This window comes from Phalacrocorax carbo, chromosome 4 (assembly GCF_963921805.1).
Source record: "Phalacrocorax carbo chromosome 4, bPhaCar2.1, whole genome shotgun sequence".
Taxonomy (NCBI): Eukaryota; Metazoa; Chordata; class Aves; order Suliformes; family Phalacrocoracidae; genus Phalacrocorax; species Phalacrocorax carbo.
In genome coordinates, this window is record NC_087516.1 from 81,917,956 (window position 1) to 81,940,690 (window position 22,735).

The 22,735-nt window shown below is 44.3% G+C and overlaps 1 protein-coding gene across 2 annotated transcripts in view; it reads right to left on the bottom strand.

Annotated features, from left to right (window-relative positions):
• Positions 1 to 22,735, bottom strand: part of SHROOM3 (shroom family member 3) — a 105,642-nt gene that overhangs the window by 80,011 nt on the left and 2,896 nt on the right. Inside the window, exon 1 of one of the 2 annotated variants that reach the window (XM_064450686.1) lies at positions 13,699 to 13,875. The exons of the other annotated variant lie outside the window; for it this stretch is intronic. The gene's annotated coding sequence lies outside the window, so the exon portion shown is untranslated. Of the gene's footprint in view, positions 1 to 13,698; positions 13,876 to 22,735 lie in introns of those variants that run through there. 2 annotated transcript variants of the gene reach the window in all.

Genomic DNA, 22,735 nt, shown 5'->3' on the forward strand with positions numbered 1-22,735 from the left:
TCACTCTGGCTACACTTAATGTTCTGATGCTGCACTAAAAGGCAACATGGAGCTCCCAGCCACATGAGAACCACTAGGGAGGTCTGAGTCACAGAGAGACCCTCTTCAAAGAGACTGGCAGAGGCGGGGACGTTTCCTGACATCTCCATATGCAGCTTGCTCATAATCCAGGAAGCAAATGGGACAAAGTCATGGTCCCTATGTCTCTCTGAGAAGCTGAAGCAGCAGCACACAGAGATCTAAGAGGCTGTGTCCTACACCACAACCAAAGCTAAGCTCCTGGGACACACACTGCAGCCAACACCTCTGACTACTGCACAACACGACCTCTGCTAGTTGTTCCTGGAAAACAGTCATGGTCTGGAAAAGGTTACTCAAGAGTATGAGTCAAGATCCCTTAAAAAAGAGATAATTTTAAGAAGTATCAGCATCTGGTTTGATGCTCTTAAAGGGAAGAGTGGAAAGCCCACATTCATTCAATGCATTAATTTGTTCTGAAATCACTTATTCAGCCTGAGAGGGTCTGATTTCTTCAATGTGCATTCTCATGCAGAGCTAAAGTTGCTGGTATTTGTTTCTAGACGGCTGAAGTCCCTCACTGCCTTGACTCCAGGCCTGAAGCAACATCACTTGCTCTTGTCCTTAATGATATCACGAAGCTTGCGCCCTTAAAAAGACTTCTTATCAGCACCAGAAAACAGAAACACCTAGGAGGTTCCAAAAACTCATGTCTGAAGGCTTAATAGGTTGATTTATAAGTCTGGGTCTGTCCCACTGTTGCTCAAAGTAAATGCTCAGGTATGATTTTGTGAAGGGCTGGCTGATCATTTCCTGCTTTGCAGCTTTACTGAAAGGAGCACCCTCTGTTCCTCTTCCAGAAGCACAGCCTCTTTGATAAGAATAACTTGAAAAAACAAGAGCAGTTAAAATTCCAATAGCACTAATTCATCATTAGGCCCAAACCCCTTTTTTATTAGATCATTTTAAAAAGCCTATGCTAGGCGAGGGAGATAGAGCTAAACAAGACAGAGTAAGTGCACCTGGATCCTGAATGGAACACAAAAAGTGCTGTGTTTGCATTCGGTCAGGGAAAAGGTCAGTTCTTACCTGACGTTAGCAGCCAACCTGGCAATCTCCAGGAAGGACAAGGCAGGGGGATTTCTCAGGTATGCCAGCAGCTGAGGATAAACATCAGGCACTTCTGAGGTTTTAGCACATGAAAGTGGCAAAATGCCTTGTGCTCTCTATAAATTTCACAGCTCGATTTCCAGAGTGTGGGCGTGCATGACCCGTGGAAAAATTTTTTCCCACTCTCAGCCTGACACAATATACGGGAGGCGTGTCCTGGGACAGGACATTCATACTAAACCAAAGCACAACCGGGCCACAAGCTCTAAATGGTTCAAGGGAGGTGTGGGAAGTGTCGCAGTGGCTGAGCCAGTATGTGCTCTGCACAAGATCTTCTAGTACAAAAGCTGTTTTTTAAAATGTCACAGGGAACCTCAAGCATCCATGCATTTACCAGCATCATCCAAGAGACACTTAGATGTGTAAATAAAGTCGCTCTGCACTTAGTCCTGGCTCCCAGCATGTAACCTCCATGCAGGAACAAACTGTCAGCTCTGATTAGGATATAGGCCGGTTACACAAAGGTGAGTGGCCCCACAGACGGCAGGTTATAAACCAAAGAAACACTTTAAATGGTGTAAGGGCACTAACCTGTTGTACTAGACAGCAGATCTGAGGTGAATAATCCAAGCCTAAAGCGATCCAAATCTACCAAAATCCAAGGAGTTTTGGTTTGGATATGCTGGATGCACACACAGGTCTCGGGGGGATACCTCGTGTTGACTTTTAAGAATTTCGGCCAGTCAGTACAGAAATGTCCTTGGAAATGGTTATGTTTAGTGGTCATCATGCAGAGGTGACCAGGCCAACATGTTGCCTCCAAAACATAGAAGCAAAGTTAAGGAAGTGTTCCATTATGAATTACTGAAAAAGCTGTGTATCCCAACCAATTTAGGAACAAAAACCACAGCTGAAGTGATGCCAATAGAGCATATGGAATGCAAAGAAACAAATAAACTGAAAGATAGATGACCGCAGATAGAAGAGACGTAAAAAAGGCATGGGAAAAGGTACAGAGCAAGCTGGTATAGCTGTTGCTAACCTTTCCAGAGCAAAATCACTATAACTAAAATAAAATCTTAAAAAAACCCAAACCACCTCTTTTTTTGTGATCCCCAAGTATCTGAGAATCAGAACTTGCTGCTGCTGCAGCATGATATAGGGAAAAAGATCCTAAAAAATGCAAGACTAAAACAAGAATTGGTCTCCAGGGTGTACTGTTTGCCAGGTAAGTTACTGAAAGGAGCCAACTCTATGTACTCCGAAGCTCCCTTTGTTAAGTGACACTAGAGACAAAACACTAGGGTAAAAAGAACACTGATCTTCTTAGAAAGAGTAATGCATATGTTGCTAAAATACTATTAACCTTCAAAACCGTTTGCATTTTAGAAGGTCTCTGTTATGCAAATTCAGTGAAGACATTTTTCAGGGCCACACCCAGCCCCAGGTTGCTTAAGATTAACTAGTTGCTATGTTGGGAAGAAACAAAGCCAGTAAGGGACTTGGGTACTAAGTGTTATCCGAAGGTGCCCCATGATAACATCCAAGGTATCACAAAACCTGCTGTTCATCACCTGGGCTCTCTATGAAGATAGGAGAAGTTCAGTGCAAATGGAGAACATGCCTTAGGGTGCCACTACCTGCGGCGAGCACACGGAGGGGATGCCTGTGATACACGTTAGTGTGGTTGGTGCCCTGGAGAGCTGGGGTCGTACCCTGCATGGCTTCCACGGCAAAGGTCATGTTGTTCCAGGTGGTTAAAGATATTAAGGTGAAAAATCTCTAGTCATTGTTGTTTTATTCCCATTAACAGCCACCACAGTATCTGACACTGACAGCTTGAGGAGCAAGGACACATTCCTTCAGCTCATCAGAAGAGATGGTACCTAGGATCACGTTTTATATTTTTGCTAAATAACATACATGCATTTAATTTCCTAAGGCTAGGCTCACCTCTATAATGAAGTAATTCCACAAACAAATTTGTCCCCACATAGAAATGTGGCACAGTAAAAAGGGACTGTTTACTCTTAGCCTACACCAACCTCAAACAATTCCTTGGAGTTCTCAGAGTAACTTCCTCTGCTAATATCTTCCTCGGCATACTGGAAAGATGAGGCTTCCAGGGCAGCAGTTTTTGTGAGCTACTTGTGGCTCTCTCGGGATGCTCTCACTCACATGTTTGCATGTATGCACCATGTTATTTTCTCTCTGGCCCAAACACGTCTCCTCTGTGGGAGACACACTGCTAAGGTAGAACGTGCTGTGTTCCTTAGCCCTCATGGTCCTACTGACCCTTACGGAAAAATATCATACGGAGCACAATCACGCTAAGAAGGAGGCTTAAGGACACTACTGCGCAATTCCCGTGTCTCAGAAATTTGAACAGACATTTCTGCAGAGTCATATGATCAAAGGGGCTTCCCCTCAGAAGAATTTGGACTGGCAGAGCTGTCCTATTAAGGAAATACCATAAAAAGCAGAATGTTGGGTGTGTAGGGGCAGCTACCCGCCTCTTTTCATGCTATCATGCTGCATGCATATGAGACACAAAGGGGAAATCTGCAAGTCCACAATGGAAGGATTAGACACTTTCTTTGCTAAGTCCAGAGCAGAAAAAATGGGTGCAGAGACCCACTGCTGCTGCTCGCTCAGAGTGCTGTACTGCCCCAGGCAGCACGTGATCCATCTGTGTGGAGTGAAACGGCAGCAGTGAGTAGAAAACACAGGCAGAGAGGGAAAGAAGACATATCGCTTGATAGTCTACAAGCTCTCCCCTTCTTAGTGAAAACCATGAACAAAATACACCTCTATTTCCAAAAAAGGTTAAAAATAAGATTTCTGCTGAAGCACCAACATTTTTCCACATGGATAGCAGCTGCTTTTGCAGCACATTTTCTCTACATGCCTCCTGCTCCGATGGCACGTGGGTAACTTCAAGCATGACCGAGTTTGTGTTGCTACCACACCTTCAGACAATGGCATTTATTTACCAACACAGTCTGATCCTGTCTAGGAGATGCCTAGGCACATAGATAAGGACGCTGGAGACTACTCCATGCCACTAAGCTTACAGCAGGTAAGCATTAGGTTTTTTGGAAAGGCTTGAGCAAAGTTCAGGATAGCATATGTTACAGTGACCACTGTGAGCCCACAGCAACCTCACTTGGTTGTTTTTTATGCTCTCAAGGGACAGCTACAAATATGAGAAAAGAGCTTACAAGCTCCAGGGCCCACACCAATCCACTTTATCCTATGAGACGTGGAACCACAGTCCATCTTCAAAAGCAGGCATTTGAGAAAGCATTTTTAATTAAAGAGCACAAATGAATGGGCTCCCACAAAGATCAAGTCCCAGCATTGCTTGTCTGCTGTGTGTCAAGGCTCGTGCTGTACTCTGGAACTCTTTGTAATGCATGGAGCCACTAAAATGGCATAATAAAACTGTAAGCAAGTTATAATGTGTGTTCCCAACTTTTATTAAAGCAGGAGTCGCCTACATTGATACTATGGCCAAAGAACTAGACCAATAGCAAGAAGAGTGAGCTAATAGGTTTGGAGACTACAGTCACTCGGGGCTCACAGCAGCTCTCTAATATTCTTAGAGCTCCCTCCAACCCCCCAAATCTCAAAGCATCCATCATGCTTTGGAAAAGCCAAGCTCTCACTTGAGCTTTCCTGGCTGCAACTGAAAGGGCCACATCACACAGCTCTCCTCAAGGTACTCCAGGGGAACTGGAAAAGCAGCAAAAAAATGGCAACATGAAATCAAAAGATGAGAATTATTCACACTAAATCGTCTCCCTTCAGTTGTCACCCCCAACCTCCTGTTCCAGCAAAGCAGAGTCAAAAACTGCACTGGAAACAAAGCCCTCCTTTTGTTCTCTAAAGACTAGAAGTCTTTTTATATTTAAATGAAAATCTGTCAAACTAATTAAGTGAATATGTAACGGTCTCATTTTGTACCCATTAGAGAACATCGTAATGGCCATAAATTCCTCTGACGGAGCGTGTATGTGTGAACATGAATGTCTGGTAATGTCTCATAAACTTCAGGCTGGACTACCTCTTTTGTCTTTAGGTTAGACCTTGTAAGACAAACAAAAGCCCCAGTATTGCTTAAATTAGATGCAAAGTGCTATGTTACAGCAATATTATAAGCATGATTCTTGTGCACACAAACAAACCAGGGGACTCGAGTGATGGTTCCCACCGTGACTGCAATGTGGCCCTTGTGTAGGTCTGTAATGCGATGCATTGTCCGAGATGATGTACAATTTTCTGCTTGAAGATATATGGGCAATACAGCTGCTGTCGTGGACTGCTCTGAATATACTGTCAGTATAACTTCAGTGGCATTCTTGGCATATTTCACTCTTTGATATCCATAGATAAAAAGAAGAAAAAGAAATAAATATGGACAAGCAGCACTGACATAAACATGTATATATTTTATATCTCCTTTACAACTTACATTCTTTTTCAGTCAATTGTCTTCAACAAAGAAATTTTCCTCATGTACTGATGATGGATAACTTGAAATAAAACTGGGCTGGAATTAAAAAAGATCCCAGTCTGAATAAAACAAATGCAGGAGGAAAAAAAAATCAGCATCAAAGACCATCTAACGCTACATGTTGGGGCTGAGGTAGAAAATATTCGAAGAACATTAAGGATTCTGGAGACCTTCTGTGGAGCAGGAACAGCAACAACAGCAGCTAAAATTTATATAGAGAAATGGACTCCTGGACATCATGAGACAGAGGATACAGATAGCTCGTCTTCTCATCTCAAGCAAGCGTCTGCGTTTCAATACAGATGGTGGATAAAGTGTTGGATGGGACCAGGATCCTAGAGGAAGACTAACCCAGACCTGGTGATTGTCACGGTCCCCAGCACCTCCAGCTGCATCAGCTAAGAAAGGCTTGGAAGCTTGGACCAGCAGTTGTCCTACCCTGGAGCCAGCCTCCATGTGGAATCACCGTGACATGTCCTGTCACAAGGGTTTTGTCCAAGGAGGTGTGTTAAGGGGCTGTTTCCTGAACCTCCTCTACCAGCCACTGGCTGAAGCAAGATCTCAAATTGGGTGAATCAGTAGGATAGTCCAGTATTACATGATGCCTTATGAAGCTAGGAATTGGGAAACATCTCTGGGGAGGTCAGATGCAAGGAACAGGCAACTTCCATAGCTTTTTCCTTGAACAAATCAGTAGCTGTTCCTAGAACTGAGCAGATTGGAGGCTTTATATTTCCCCAAGATTTAAAAACTTCTGTGGCCAGCTTCTTGTGGTCTGAAGAAAGACAGACTGACAATGAGGGAGAACTGCCCCTTCTGCAGTGGGCTTCATTAGACAGTTTTTCTTCTGCAGACATTTCTCCTCTCCACTCTCTAAACTCTAATGGTTTTCAGGGTGGAAGTGTATAATGAAATGATGCCAAAGGAAATTATTCATTTTCCTTCCTCCCCCATCCCCAAAGAAGTTATTATAATGCAATGATAAATGTTGCTGTGCTCTTGCAAAAAGACAGATTTCTGCTGGAGCGGCCTCACACGAAACAGTGAGATGAATGGATGCTCTCTTGATGCCATGGGCTGGATTTTCAAGGGTAATGCGGTGCCAGGAGCCATGAAGGGAGCGAGTGATCTTTGTAGGAGGAAGAAGCCTGAATATCACAAAAAGCGTCTGCCCCTTGCATTATGCTGACACATTATTCTTCAACTGTGTAAAAGAATGAATAGGCCACCAAAATCACATCAGCAGATTAAAAGCCATCTATTTGTCACAATTAAGATATGTAGGATTTTGACTTGCCTTCTAGGCTTTGAATGATAAGAGCTAGAAACCTGAAAACCAGATAGCTTCACAAATCTCCTGAGCCAGGAGCTGGAACTTTAAAGCAAGTATTGTACGTCACATAGGAGTGCAATAGCACCCTGTCTCAGTAAAGAATGAAGTCTGCATTTCTGGTTTCATTTTAAAATGTTCTTCAGAATGGTGCAAGTTACAAAATTCTGTAATAAACACTGATGAGAGAGAATGAGATTGAACCTTAATAGCACTCAGTCACCTACAACCTTCCTTTACTGATCCCCACTGTCCAAAAATAAGGCAACCCAACTTTGCTTTTTTTCCTTACAGCCGAGGGATTGTGGGAGAGTCCGTGCATGGACGAAGGATCTTATTCTACATGACAACAGCTTTCAAGTAGAGAATACAGCAAACCAAAGAAACGTAAGGCATACCTTGATGCTAAGGTAGAGTTAAATTGAGTCACATTCTGTGTCTACTCAGTGCGGCTCATAACATCCATTCACGGCTTCTTCTTGTTCGTTGCATTTTCCAGCTAGGCCAGAAATACTAACAGCCTCATGCCTGTAGTTCAAACTGGCAACTAACAGACCACAGCCCCCAGTTGCTGAAAAATGTTTGTGGGGAGGAAGAAGAGGGTAAAGATAAAGGGAGCATTACAGAACCCACAAAAATAACCATAGTGGCTCACTGAAGGAATAAGCATGTCTGAAGACACTGAGTGCTTGATTTCAATGCTTGTTTTTATGCCTTACTCCCCTAGTTCTTCCGCAGGTCATTTACTGGAAAGGAAAGGCTGCGAGAGCATGGTTATGACCGAGTAAGCTCCTGATTAGAGCTAAAGCCCCAATCTCTTGTTGCAGAAGCATTGCCGTTTTCCCTGAATGAGAACAAAAGTAAAAGAAAAAAACATACAAGGAGGTGAAAGGCTAATGGCTCCTGAAAATAGTTTGGTGGTGATAGGGCTGAGATTATTTCTTTGAACAACGTTCCTCTCATTAAAAGGGGGTAGGTATCAGATTTTAATGACTTGTTTTTTCCCATCTCGGTAGGACCAGAAAGACTTTACTATCCTGTTCTCTGCAGCCGTCTTGCAGAAGAAATGCTTTACCTGCTTTCTTATCATGGTTAAATGATACCTGCACTTGAAAGCAGGATTTTTACCCTTCTCTACAACCTTAGGCAAATATACCTAGTTCTCAGAGAGCTAACAGGAAGGCAAATCACCTACTGCAAACTGACAGCTGTCAAGTGATAATAAATACCTGTAATAGGGAGAGTTTCATGCCCCCCTATGTACCTATCAGCTTTCACTGAAATTGCACCCTCCTCCCTGTGACCAAGCCACTATAGCTGTGTGCCCAGTTTCAAACACAGCCTGGAGCACTGGATGGGAGGGGGGTTGTCTGCTTTTTCCCTTTCCCTCTTTTCTTGCATGACATCTCTTTGCAAATGGCATGAAACATCTGAGAGATTTGGTTTGGTTTGCCAGTTCCCTGACTCCCTCTCGTCTATGGGGGCTTCTCTGCGAATTTCTGTATTTATTGCAGGACATTAGGCATAGAAATACCAAAGAAATAAATATAGTGTTAAACAGCCCTACCTTCTGAATATTTCACCTCAGACCTCTTAAAACTCTCATGTACTCTTACAAAATATAATTCTTTGTCTTAAAGGAATTAAAACACTTGCTTAAAAACAATCAGCTTTGCTGAGTCACAGCAAGAGGTTGAGCAATTTGCAGGAATGAGGCCACAGTTACTTGACAGCAGGAAAAAAAGTTGAGGGGTGGGGGGAAAAGAAGTCTGCATTTCAGAAGTGAATTTCCAGGGGAAAGGAAGGAGTAAAACCATTCACTCAGACAGACAGACAGACATTTCCTACCCCTGCTGCCTGAATAAAGGCTCTTTCAGCATTAACCCTTCCTGGCAGCATGCTGTCTCAACACTGTTGTCTTTAGGTGACAGAGTTCTCACGTGGCAAATCTTCCCTGGCATAAAAGTTTGCACCTCTCAGTAGCATCAGCGATGCTGAAGTACCTACAACCTCCAGGAACCTGGTCCCACCACTTCACTAGGCAGCAAAGCCCCTTACCTACAACAGAAGTGCTCCGGGGTGCAAGGAAAATGCCAGGCACAACAAATCAATACGTTGGGGTTATTTACATCAGTTATAACCTTGGCATTTGTAATAATAAAGCAGAAGTGGACTCTGTTTTACCAAGGAGGACAACTGCGTGGCTACACAGCCACTGGAGACTTTACTGAATATACCTCATGGCAAATACAGATTCACAAATGATTTGAATAGAATGAGATTTTGGCAATTAACAATAAATCACACACATCGGCTCATGTTCCTAGAATGTCACAGCTCAGAAAGGAAAATGCCTCCCTAGACCAAATACAAGCTGAGCTCTAAAAGATCTTTTTCTCCTTTAGCACGCATCACTGTAGCAGGAATCCCAGCCCCATTCCCGCTTATTCATGAGTGTCCGTATGCAGGAGCGGGGAAGAGGGCAAGGAAGAATTTCTTTATGAAAAAAAAAAAAAAAAAAAGAAAGCAGCCCCATTCCTGAGACGCGGTTGCTATGGGCCTGCGGGGCTCACAACAGATGGCAGCGAGAGCCATCCCCACGCCTCGCTCTGAAGCTGTCCACTCAAGCATACCATTCGCATTCCCCACATACCTCCGGTCCTGTGGCTTCGGCACAGGGCGGCCGGTCCCCACCGACACCCCACCGACCTCTGTCTTCGAGGTGCCTGCGCCAAGCCGTGGGGCCGGGATGCAAGCAGCGGGCTGACATTCAGTCCTCCCGCCCCCTCTGCCTTCCGCTGCCCCTCTCCATCCCTGCGTTTTCCCACAGCTGTGATATACAATTTCAATACTTTATCTTCTGAGCATTTGAATCTCTGGGAGAAAGCAATTTGTTAACCTGAAGCTCAATCCCAGACACTGCCACTTTCTGCATCCTCACATTGGTCTGAATCAGAGTGAGAGAGAAAACAGCCCCTGAGGGCCTGATCCTGACCAGGGCTGTGCATCTTCCTGTGCCCCGGACAGAGGAGGCAGCAGCCTTCAGGGTAATGGCTTGAGCTGAGAAAGGCTGGACTGAAGCAGAGATGTCTGCTTTGCTGCAGAGGACACCATCACATCTGAAACACTTTAGGGGAGCACACTTCGGAGCCATGGCCACTGCCAGAAAGGATTCACTGTCTAATGGACATTAGTAACAGCTAAAAAGTGTGAGAGAAAGTGTGTAGAGAGAAAACAACGTAAATATGGAGTAAGAGAAGTACCAGGTGGGGAAAAGCATGATTTAAGCAGCAGAGATGCCCAGGTGTATAGAAGACACCAGAAGCAGCAGCAGCAGCAATGAGCTCCAGGTACAGCATTCTGCCTTGCTGCTCAGACAGAGCAGCAAGTCTAGTGCAGGGCAAGATTACCTGCAAGAGCCCCGCAAATATACAAAACCCTTTTGAGAAGCCCCTGCTCTGGGGAAGTTCATGGTCTCAGCCTTCTTCTCTGCACCCTGCAGAGTCCTGCTTAAGAACCAAAGTGTGCTTCCAACCGCATAGCAAAGCCTTCGCAGGTCCCAGAGGACAACCAGGCTAAAGAAAAGTCAATCCGCCATCGCTCCCACACGCACGTTTGACACTTAATCGTACTGTTCTGGTCTCCTAAACCCAAACAACAGACGTGTTGGCTCTGCAGTAAGGAATTTGAATGTGATTTGCCTGTCGCTTGCTGATCACACATAAGAGGGCTCTTTGGGGCTTATTTGCATTTGGCTGTTGGAGTCACTGTTTTTTTCTTCTTTTTTTTTGGATGGGGGATACAACAACGATGTAGACAAAGCGGCAGATGCTGTAGGCCAGCCATGAAGAGCGGCGCTGGACGTGTGCAGCTGGCCATTCGCATTGTGCTGAGCTGCAGGGCTGCTCCGAGGCAGCCTGGGAAATGTGCTCGCTGCTCATCGGCAGGTTCAGCCAAAATCCTTCACCACTCTCTTTTATGGCTGTGACTTGCCTGACCCTCCTAAATGTTGTCCTTCCAAAGCACCAGGGAATAAAGTTATTTTCTGGTTCGTTTTTCTTCTGATGCAGATAAGGAGCAAGCATTAAGTTTGAGAAGAGTATGACTTTTGCTAAAAGTCGGTTTGTGCCACTGCATGTGCAGACTTTTCTGTGCAGGCATGCAGGAAATTTTCCCTCCCTCTCACACATACAATGGTTTAGATTTGGTATTTATGAGCTTAAGTTAGAAATAAAAGAGGAATGAAGTTTCCAGGTGGCTCGCTCTTTCTTTAATCTTTCCTATGTTTCTCCCTCTCTTTTCTATCAGTCTTTAATCAAATTCCTGCTGTTACTTTTATTGAACAAAGGAGATGCTGGCACAGCCCTTAAGTGCCTATGCACATGGGTTGCCCTATAACAGCCAAGTTGCTACGATTTATTGTTAAATGGTCCCTGCAGGCTGTAATTTCTAAAAAGCAGAAAGAAGTGTCCAGGCTTTGGCAACTGAGGTAAATGTTAATATCTGGTATTTCTTCAGCCACTTGGGTTTCTGTGAGGTATTGCCTTTAACCCTTTGAAGACCTCAGAAAGACTTATCTTTAAGAGACTATAAAACAGAGCGGAGAGAAGAGTAACATCACCTCTAGATGATTTTTTCAATTCACTTGAAGCAGCCAACCACTGAATCTCTTTAATTCAGGCATCTGTTCAAATTTCAGGTACTACATACACCACCTTTCTTCACATTATATACTACAGAGCACTGAATCACTCTGCTCAGATTGTTCCCAGGAACAGATAAGAAATATATGTCTGGCTCATCTACAATCTGATATGAAGACCACAGGAGATGTCAAATCACTCAGGCAGGTAGTGGATTAGGACCCAAGATAATCCCTTGCCCATACATGATTGTCCACACTAATTTATAGCTGAACGCTTCGTTTGCAACACTGCCTGCCTGCAGTCCCCTTCAGGAGAGAGTCACAGCACGTGAAAGATTCAAGTGGGGAAGAGTTGATGCCGTCCTTTGCAGAGCTCTCTGCAGCCTCGTGGTGTACCTACATGGGTCCTCCAGCAAAGGACAGCAGGTTCCTCACATCACTGCAGGCTGGGAACATGCCCACCCATGCAGGCATCAGGCCATGCCTCAGGGTGATGGGATCTGTGCTGCAAAACAGCCTCTTCTTACCTGCTGTGGATCTCTGTCAGACCCACTGCCTCAGGACCCTCTAGGGCTACTCACATGCCGACCAGTTTTGCCCTTGATGGCACGTACATAAGCAAATGTGTGCTCCTGAGAGCAGGCAGACAGAGGCAGGAATATACACGTGCTCACCGCGCACATCTTCCTCAGATGGGACAGCTGGCTTGTGAAGAGCTGCAGCTAACAACACATGGACAGTCTTTCCCTGGCCAGGTACTCCTTTGATTTGGTTTTAAAGACCTGGTTCAGACAAGGGAAAAGGTGGAAATTTGGGGCAGTCTAAAGTGACTGGGAATTTGCTGCTGTAACCAGGTCTGGTTTTATTGTCAAAATCTCCCTGCTCTTTAAATATTGGAACAATGAATACATATTAGGCAAGGTAGATAATCTACCACCAAAACCCACTCCATTTTACACAAACAGGGACACAGACCCCATTATTCCACTAGCACCACTTCAACTTGCTTTCACCCATGCTGCCAACTTTCACTGAATGGACTGAATCACCACATTATAGAAAAAACATACAGTTACAACAATTTCAGCCAAAGTGCACAGCTAAAGGTTTGGCCTATATTTACAAAAAAAAACCCCACCAAACCAGCCTAAAGATATCCTAATAGCAATGAAGCAGGTAATGAGTTTCAAGATTAGTTAATGAGTTTACAAAAGGAGTTAATGTCTCAGGGAATAATCAAAATCCAAGTTCAATGAACTTAGTTTTATGATTCACAACTCATCCAAAAGGGGGTGTAGGTGTGTATAATGTAAGAGAGATCTTCAATGAACGTAAATTTGTGCAGGCCCATACTAGAGCTATGCCAATTGCCATCTCTTAAGAATCAGTCTCTTTCACGTTCTCCTTCTGCTATCTGCAACGTTACCATCTTAATCAAATGAGACTATATCCCAGACTGTATGGCTAGCCCAAGTGTTGGCCTTCTTTGACACCCACTTTAAACAACTCGCAACTTATAAAAGGTGAAGGCTAAAAAGAGTGCCACATAATTGAGTAAAGACTCTTCCAGACTATAAAACTGTAAAATGCAACTGACACATCATGGTGTGTATGTGAGTCAGATCCTCTGTTCATGAGACTCAGCGTCCCAAGTGCATGGCATTATTATTAGCACCCTTTGACACCAAGGGATGGAATGGCCTTAAGCATGCTGTACAACTCTGGAGGCTCTCAGTTCACCTCTCCTGCGAGCTTCTGGCACTCTTCTAGCCTAAAGCATGATAGATTTGCTTATACTGCTCTATAGCTTCACCAGTGACAGAACCTGAGCAGCGGTGAGATACCAGCTCCCCGTTCGCTGAGAGCTCGCTTACAACAGCAGCTGAACCACCCCCACCCCAGCACTGCCTGGACACTCATTTGCTCTGAAGTTTATGATGCTCATGACGTTTAGGACCAACAGAGTCCTTAAGGCTCCTGTCCTCCCTCTCTCAAAGCCTGGCCGCAAGGTCCGACTGCCTCCGCAAGCACAAAGCTGTGCCTGGATTGCTTTGCTGTAGCTGTTGAGAGGCTGCTTACCTTTTGAGACACAAGACCAAGTCTCAGGTATTCCCATCCTTGCAGCGGAGGCAGCCTGCCATTTGGCGAGTGCAGTCCTCAGAGGAGGGAACGGCACTACTGCCTCGGAAAGCGGAGAAACAGGTGGATAGTGATTAAGATAACAAGTTGCAGATACAGGTGCTGTGCACAGAGGCACCTCAGGACTAATCTCGCAGTAAAAAGCAGGAGGTTTGCTCAGCAAAGGCAGCTCAGATTACTGCCCTCCTACCAAGCAGTCGTCAGCAGGTCTGACAGACAGGAGCAGAGACCGTGAGGAAAGGGGAAATTTGCTGAGTGAAAGTGCCAGTCAGCTCTGTCCTGACTCCCAGCACATTGGTGGTTGGCCCCCTCTTCTAATTAACTCTGGGATTTTGGGGAGAGAGGAGGAAAGGAACTAAATTCAATAAAGAAGTGTTTTCAGCCAGCCAGGAATCATTTCTTGTTTCTCTTGAAATTCACCATTCAAAGTTCATTTGAAAAAAGTAATTGGAAGTGAGAGTGGGGCATAAAAACCCACATGAAGGAAGGGCGTAGCAGGGACATCGGTCTCTGTGGCTCACTGGCCCACAAGTTGAGGCACACTAATTCAGCTGCAGGTTCAGGGTTGAAAAAGATGCCCACAGTGGTTCCCTTCTGCCAACCATCAGCTCTGTGGGTCTCACTGCCCCTTCTCCTGCGCCAAGGCACCGGGCCTGAGCCCCGGCAGAGGAGAAGGCTGTAGGCACATGGCTCTGTATGAAGTCCATGGAAATATCACAGAAAAGTACGTGGCCCTCAACACACTGGACCCATCCTGATATAGATGCTGTCAGCCTGAGGCAGCCAGGGAGGTTCAGCTACCCCCTACCCAGCCAGGCTGCCTTAGCCTCCAAGAGAATGCTGAAAACATACATTAACTATAAGGAACATTCTTTAAATTAACATGGTTTTCCTATAGGGAGCAAAACGTTTCATTTCAGGCCAAACGGAACACACAATTTCACTTCTATTTCACCCTAAATATTTTCTTTTCCCAGTCAGACTGTTAGAGCAAAACATACATTATTCACAGTCTTGCCCACACTTTTTAGCATTCTTTCTCCAACTTCAACGTCCCCTTTACTTCAATGGTCTGAATACATCATTCTCTTCAATGCAGTTAACTTCCTGACACCCTACAGGCAGGAGAGATCTCTCTCTCTTTTATAAGGGAGGCGAGTATGAGGAGTAAAGCCACATAACAACATCTATCAGCAGGAGGAACCAAACTCAGTGCCCCAGCCCAACACCTGGAGGAGTTTCCCGTCTCCCCAGGACAGAGGATGGCACTTACTGCCTTCATTCTCCTCCTGCAACCTCACCTCACGATAGCAATAATTTTTAAAAGCCTGGTAAGCACAGAAGACTAAGAGGTAACTCTGAGCTGAGTTGACTGGCTCTTTTCAGTGTCTGAAAGATGTATTTTTTTAACCAATATTTCTGGTTTTAATTAGCTTAGACATTATGTAATGAAAAAAATTTTATGGTGTCCTTATACAGGTTTAACCTCCATGAAAATGTTTTACATACATGTACTGAAGACCATCCCTGTCTCCCTTCTAATGCCAAAGTTGAAGCAGGCTGAAAGCTGAAGAAAAGGCTATTGGAAAAAAACCATAGTTCTGTATGCTAGAGCTATTGGTGTAGCCAGTGTTTTGGCCAGGTGCATGCATGTAAATACTCCTTGTCCACCCGCATTTGTGTGAGTGAGTCAGGCTGCCTTTCACTACAAATAGGAAGACTCATGCATATAAAACACCATTTGATAATGTCTGTGCAGTTTCTGCTTTCCATTATTCTTTTGGCTGAGATATTGCTTTTATCCAGCCACAAGGGAGAAACACTACCAAGGGATTTGGATGACCCCTACAAGTCCGTTCGTGAAAAAATGAAAAGCCACTACACCCTAACATCTGTTTTACTGAAGTAAATCCAGGCAAACTCAATTTATATCAGTAGGATTACGCTAATGTTCAATAGCCTTTCCTTTCAGAGAAAACCTTGGATCAAGCAGGAAAAGCATGGAAAAGGTCTTGAGAAATTGTATGATACTCCTGGGTAACTAGTGTAGCTGAGTAAAATAAATATTTAACCCAGCTAAGGATATGTATACATCAGCACATATCAATGCCAGGCAACTAACAAACCCCTTATAAATCAATATAGTCAGCCCTTGAAATTAAAGCCATGCAACTGGAGCTTCTTACAATAAAGATGATGATATTCAGTTATTCTCAGTTCTGCCCCGCAGCTGCCCTGCGAAGCTGTCATCCCACAGTCCTTTGCACCTGTACAGGTAACCAGAACCTCATGCAAGTCCAGGTATTTGCCCTATCGACCAAAGGTCAGCCTAGACACAAACAGAGGTAGAGAAGCGAGGCACAGATCAGTCAGGAGAACACATGCTTGTTTGTTCAAGTTTTCATATTATCGTGATCTGATCCAGCTCCAACTTAATCCTCAGGAAATTCCAAAAGAAGGAGATTCACACCCTAAAAAGCACTTTGTATGGCGCTGGCAGAGATTGCCCAGCTTTTCCGGTGTCACCTTCTGACAAATCAAACCCCAGTTTGATTATTGCCTGAAGAAGGCAAACTAATCCAAATGCACTCGGTGAAAGAGGCAGCTAATGCAGAGTGGCAGTGGCCAGAAACTGCCGTGTTTCTAATGCAGTTTCAGGTGAGAGGTCAGTCTTTAATGTCCTATATAGGATAACACATTATGGAGGCTGGCAATTTTTTTTTCCAAGGCATTTTTGTGCTATCCCCATTAGAGACGTAAATTTTATTTTTTTTTTTTTCAAAAATCGTATTTAGATCTTCTTCATATTTACTACTTACTGTGGGAAGTTTCCTAAAAGCCTGGCGGTCCTAAGCTGTAGCTAATTAAATCCTAGACAGCAAGGCTGTTGCCAGTGATTTCAAAATTAAATTCTGTTCACCTTTTAGCTGTCTGCCCCGTGTTTTGCATTGACCCTTCTTAATGAGAGAGGAACCGCAAATATTTTGATGAATGCACAGAAAACTCCTTTAATGAAAACACTGATGTTTGAGATAGTTAAAGGCTTGCCAGTTTGATCCAACACACGAGCAGATTTTCAAGCCTTTACTCACCTGGGAGCAGGCTGTGCAGACCTCGGAAATACTGTACAGACAATGGGTCAGGGCTCTGATGGGCTTTGGCTGGTCGCCCCCAGTTGCATCAACTGAGGAGCTGTCTCTTCAAGTAAGACTCCAACTACAGGCTCATTTTTGTAGAGTGTTACAAAGATATCCTTTAAAAGACCCTCTCCCTGTCCCAAGATCTCACGCAACAGAGCATCGGCGACACCTGGCACACGGGGAGCTGAGAAACAAGGACAAGTGACCAAGGGCACACTGGAAAGCTGTGGAGGCATTCACAGCACCGCATATAACAGTGCTAGCCACAAGACCACCCTGCCAGCCCTCTACCAGTGTTAATGCCAGCTCTGGCCTCTCAAGCTGTCAGTCTTAAAAATTTCATGTGCACGAAACCTTCCTTTCTTCCCCCAGTCATCGTCACTGAACAAAAAATAACGGCACCGCATAGCAGCTCTTTGGAAACATGCTCCTGCATTGCTCCAGAGCAGGGTGTGAGCCAATGCCTATTCTAATTAATTTCATTCACAAAACTTGGATTTATTCGATGCATTTTTTTGGCACACTGTCAAATACAACACAAAATTACATTAGTGTCATAAGAGGAAAGGATTAGTCCACAGGGTTCTTTGAAGAATTGTGTTGGCACTTGGCTTTTTGTAAAAATGCCAGCAGCTTCCCCTCTCTCTAGGGGAAATCACTGCTCAGTGAGGGTCTGAGCCAAAGCCTTTTTGAGTCTGTGGGAATCTTTCCACCAATTTCCATGGGCTCGAATCAGCCCTGAGCCTCAGATGTCAGTTGTACTGACATCTTCCTCCCACACTTCTACAGTTTGATAGGGTCATTTATAGGTAGAGTGAAGACTTTTTCTCTCTTTTCTTTTTTAAAGCTTTAGTTATAGAAAGTTGCTGCCAAAAGAAGAACAACTTTGTAGCTACGGCACAGGTGTAAGTATTCAGGATGCCTGGGTTTAATTCCTGATCTTGCCACAGAGATCTTTAAATGAGACCTTAATTCTTAATTTAAACTGTGGCAGGTTTTTGTCTGCCACAGGAGCGGTGTTTCCAGGGGAGGCATCCCTGGATGAATTGTCAGTCCCCTCAGCACCTGATTTAGCCAGCTTCCCCCTGACACTCCGGGTCTCAGGACTGTAGCAAACTTCTCCTCCCAGCATCTCCCCCAGGTCTCATAGTTCAGACAAAGGGGCCCAGGGACCGGGATGTGCCAAGAGAGTAAGCCGAACAACCCAAGTGACACAGGGAATCTGTAGGGAAGCATGAAAACGAACACGCAGATTACGGTTATAGCCAAGGATAAGCTTAATCCTTTCTTTTTGTACAGTTTTTAGCTCAACGGGAAAATGAGGATAATGTTTTCTATCCCCACTCCTCCTTTATTTGACTTGTATTTTTAGCCTAAGGCTCTTTGAGGTGGAAAAGAATTGCAGGCACTTCTAAGCTTGAGGCAGGCACAAACCACCAACCACCAACACTGAAAATAGAGAATCAACTGCCTGGAATACTGATCTTTGCTGTGTTTGTATCTCAGTGTTTACTTACACCTCACAACAGAGCTGTCCCAGAAAGTGAGAGATGATACAGTCAAATGTCTACAAAAAACTTACTGTGAGAACTGGGACAGGTAAAGCTGTTAGTAAAGCTATTAGTAGGTATCAGGAGCAGCGGCAGCCACGTACTTTAATTGCAGTATCTATCTTGACAGTGATGGCTAGCACCAAACCCCAAACATCAGATCCCCATTCAAGCTACTGCTGATTGTATGAGCAGAGGATTTGCTCGGCTTTGGAGAAGAATAAGGCTGAGGGGTGGCTTTTACTGCAGTGGTCTCAGAAGCACTAAGCTTGTGTGCCTTGAGCCTCAAGAGTGCAACAAGATGTTAGGGGAGCTATATGCTATAGGAACTGGATGTACTTCATCTTTGATATAAAACTGTACATACCACATAAATAATACTTGAACAGGCTTCCTATAGTCGTTTGTATCTGTATGATCGGTATGATGCTAACAACATATGTTGTGCACCTTGGAAGTACGCAGTTTTGCTGTGAACCACAGATCTTCAGAGATTCATACTTCACGCAGTCTCACTGGCTCTGCAAATGCAAGTGTCACCACCAGAGCCCCTCACATCCCAAGTCAGAACCTACATGATGGCCTGACGGTAAAAACAGCAGCCCAGAAGAGCTCTGCAGGGCTCCTGCATGTCAGCATGTACAGAGTAAGGGCCTAAAACACCAGTAATTCTCTGCAGAAAGTTGTTACTTGCTGCTCCACTAGCAAATTTTAATAGAGCTTTGCATTCATTAACCAAGACTGACACTGGATCCAAGAATTTAAAGAATCAAAGGACCAAACTCTGACCTGAGGTAACTCATCTGAACTCCATTCAAGCCAATGGAGCTGCTTTACACCCACCAAGAACGTGGACCAAACTGCCCGTGGCAAGCTCACTTCACAGCATACTGTCGTCTCAACAAGAATGACTTCATGTTTTCACCTCTGCCCTCTCTGCACCAGGCAACAGTGAATGCTGCAGCAACTCTGAGGAATGGCTTGTAGGAGGCCTTAGTTCAAACTGTGTTTGTGTTAGAAAGGGTGTCTGAGAGTTGTTGTCCCTGTGACTGTGGTTCCCTTTAGCATGATATTCGCACAACAGCTACATTTGCCATCATGCCTCAGTGGTCTAATTGCTGCTGTTACGAACATGTTGAATATAAAACTATGTAAACAGTGTGACGCTCTGACAGCCATTCTTGCTTACTGACCTGTGGAAAAGTCTATTTTTGGCAACTGCTGTAGGCCGCTGTGGTCGCTGTAAAGCAGAAAGGCAAGGCCCACATTTTGAGCCTTATCTTCAGCTGATACAAGCATGCACAACACAATTAGATCGAACTGATACCACTGAAAAGGCCTGGATCTTTTTTAATTGCACCCAACTCTGCTTAGATACTGAAGTTGGAGAGGAAGTGACAGAAAAAAGCAAGTTGGAAAAAATAACTCATCTTGCACAATTAAACAACTAAGCCTTATTTCTGTGGCTTGTAGCTTTAGCTTGCAAACAGTCTGCTCCAGCTGGTTAAAGACCAACTGAGTATCAAAAACTATCTAAGGTAGTTTGCTGAGGACAGTAGGCAAGCCTCCCGCTACAATTTTAAACAAACTGGTCTCTCCAGTTTCTCATAGTGATTCGCACCTGTTCCCAAACTGGCAACCCACGAGCAAAAAAATCTGCCCAGAATCAGCCTGTGGATTCCTCAAGCTTCATGGAACTGGTTCTGCTCATACCCACAGTGGGAGACATTTGGCTCCAGCAGTGATATGGATATATTGAAGACTATCACGGGAAATACTTGTGGAGACCTCTCTTCTAAAGATCTAGCTTCTTGGCTCACCCCCATACTCTGTCACCAGTGAAGCAATACTTTTCTGTCCTTCCCTGTAGCACAATGCTATCTTGTCTCTTTGCCCAGTGATAATTTTAAAGGCTGTTCCCCTCACTCCTCTGTTTACCTGGAGCAATTTGATCTGGCTAGCAGGACTGAACACTCAAGCGGTGGTATGTTTTTTGCCTGATTGCTCAGGTATGAAATACATCAGAATGAAATGAATGTGCTTTCTTCTGGGCCAGCAAAGTGTCCTAAAAAGCCCTGTATTAAAAAGCAGGGAAGGAGAAAACAGGTAATTTTGTTGTGTAATTCTAAATGTCTTAAAAATCAGATGGCAGAAAAAGGACTAGAATGGACCACCAAGCTAAATCCACCTTGCCAGCAGCAGGCACACAAACGATACTAGCAGCAGGGTATGTGAAGCAGGAAATTGTAACTCAGTGTAGCAGGGACCAGAAAGTGCACCTAAGGTTCACTCAGGAAGGCTTTGTAACTCCCTGAGATGCAGAGTAGCTCTTCCTCTGGCTTATTCTGGCTTGTGAAGTATCAGCAAGCTTCCTCATAGCACACCAGTTGCAGACCTGAGGTCTACAGGAATGAAAAAATACATGCCTGAGCCTATTCTCCTGGAAATGAATGTGCAAAACAAGGACAGGGAGGTAGCAAGGAATGGGCAGAAAGAAAGGAACTGGCTTTAGGAACAGCCTTCTAAACAAGTTTGATGCGAGCAGCCCTGTTAAAGAAGCAGAGAAAGCTGAACATTTGAAAACTGCCGTTGAGGGCTCCTGAGCTGAGGAGGAGACAAACAAAACGCTGCTAGAGAGCATCCATGAAAAATCATTTAACAGTTATCTCCCAAATAAGGATTGTCTTAGGGAATGGGCACAGTATTTACTTAACACTAGGACTCACTTGGTCATTCTCTGCCTCTGCCTTACTGTAAGTCCATGAGCAAGGAAGCAGAAAGTGTATAAATACACAACTTTACAGGTCTCTCCTACAGCAAATCCCTCCCTGATGTCAGCAGGACATTTGCACAGGAGTGAAAGGCAGACAGAATTCCTCATGCACTAACTACTCTGGTCCTGGTAATTTATTTATAACCATTCATATTTATTAAGTGTCCTTGCGAGAGAGGTCATTTTTCTCATCTCTATGTATTTTAGTCTTTCCTCTCATGTTGCATTTTCTCTGATTTTCCCTTCACCTTTCCTTCATTGGAACTATTCCCACTCTCCTCCATTAAACTGATCAATAACAGACTAATGAAGACTGACAATGGTGCATCAGTACTGAGCTTTGCAGGCGGCATTCCAAGGGAAAAAACATGTCATTGCATCAGCCTGTCTACAGACCTAGCAAGGTGCTGTGACATCAGTTTTTGCTTAGTATGCAAGTAGAGGCTCACTGTGCTGCCACTGGTACTAAAAGCTTACCTATGTCCTAAATAATAAGCAAGATTAAATAGCAATCTGAGTATGTTAATTGGGCTACACAAGTGCATGGAGTGGGTCAAATGTATTCTGTTGGTCCCCTGATGGTCTAACTACAATACATCTGAACAAAAAAATCTGTGCTTTCTGTCCATTGTCATGTCTGGAGTCACCATCACACTGCTACAGAGAGCTCCTGAGTTTTTAACTCGAAAAAAAAAAAAACCCAAACCACTGAAACCTTCAAAAACATGCTGACCTTGAATATGCCTTGGAAAGAACCAAAACCACATACACCAAGCAGACTTAGCTATTGTTTGCATATGACTTTTAAGGGGCAAAGTCCATGTCAGTGTGAGTTGGTGTCACTCCTAAGCAAGAGCCCTCATGAATATTGAAATCACAGACCAAAAATTCAGGTCACAAATGACTGGTTAGTGAGTTTTCAGTCTGCCGGTATTTGCAGAAAGCAACCCTAATGCACTTCAATTAAATCATTATGGCCAATTTACAAAAATCAGCATCTCAAGCACTCAAAAAAACCCTTCTTTTTAGAAGACGTAGTACTGCAAAACATCCTCTCCTTGTCCACACAACAAAAAACGGTCCCAAGTGGGAAGCTCACTAGCGCTTCCTTTACCAGCCTTAATGGCTAAACTCATTATGTCTGGGGTAAAGATAATCTGCACATCCTTGGTGCTGTAACTTTACCTCAGGTCTGGCTTGCAAGCCTTTGTTTGTTCACATTTCGTCACACAGACATGCTGCCTGCCCAGCAGCATCCCCCGAACTGAGATGAAGGCTCCACGTGGCTCAGGTTCTGCACTGAGCTGCTTTCCTTAATTTGTTTCTTTTGCATCTTGCCTCGTTTAATTTCATATTGCTGGAAGCTTTTATTTAATGCAGAACCTCACTTTCCCCTTGCTGCTTTCTTTTGCATCTTGCCTCGTTTAATTTCATATTGCTGGAAGCTTTTATTTAATGCAGAACCTCACTTTCCCCTTGCTGCTTTCCTCTTTCTCCCCATTCTCCACTGGGGT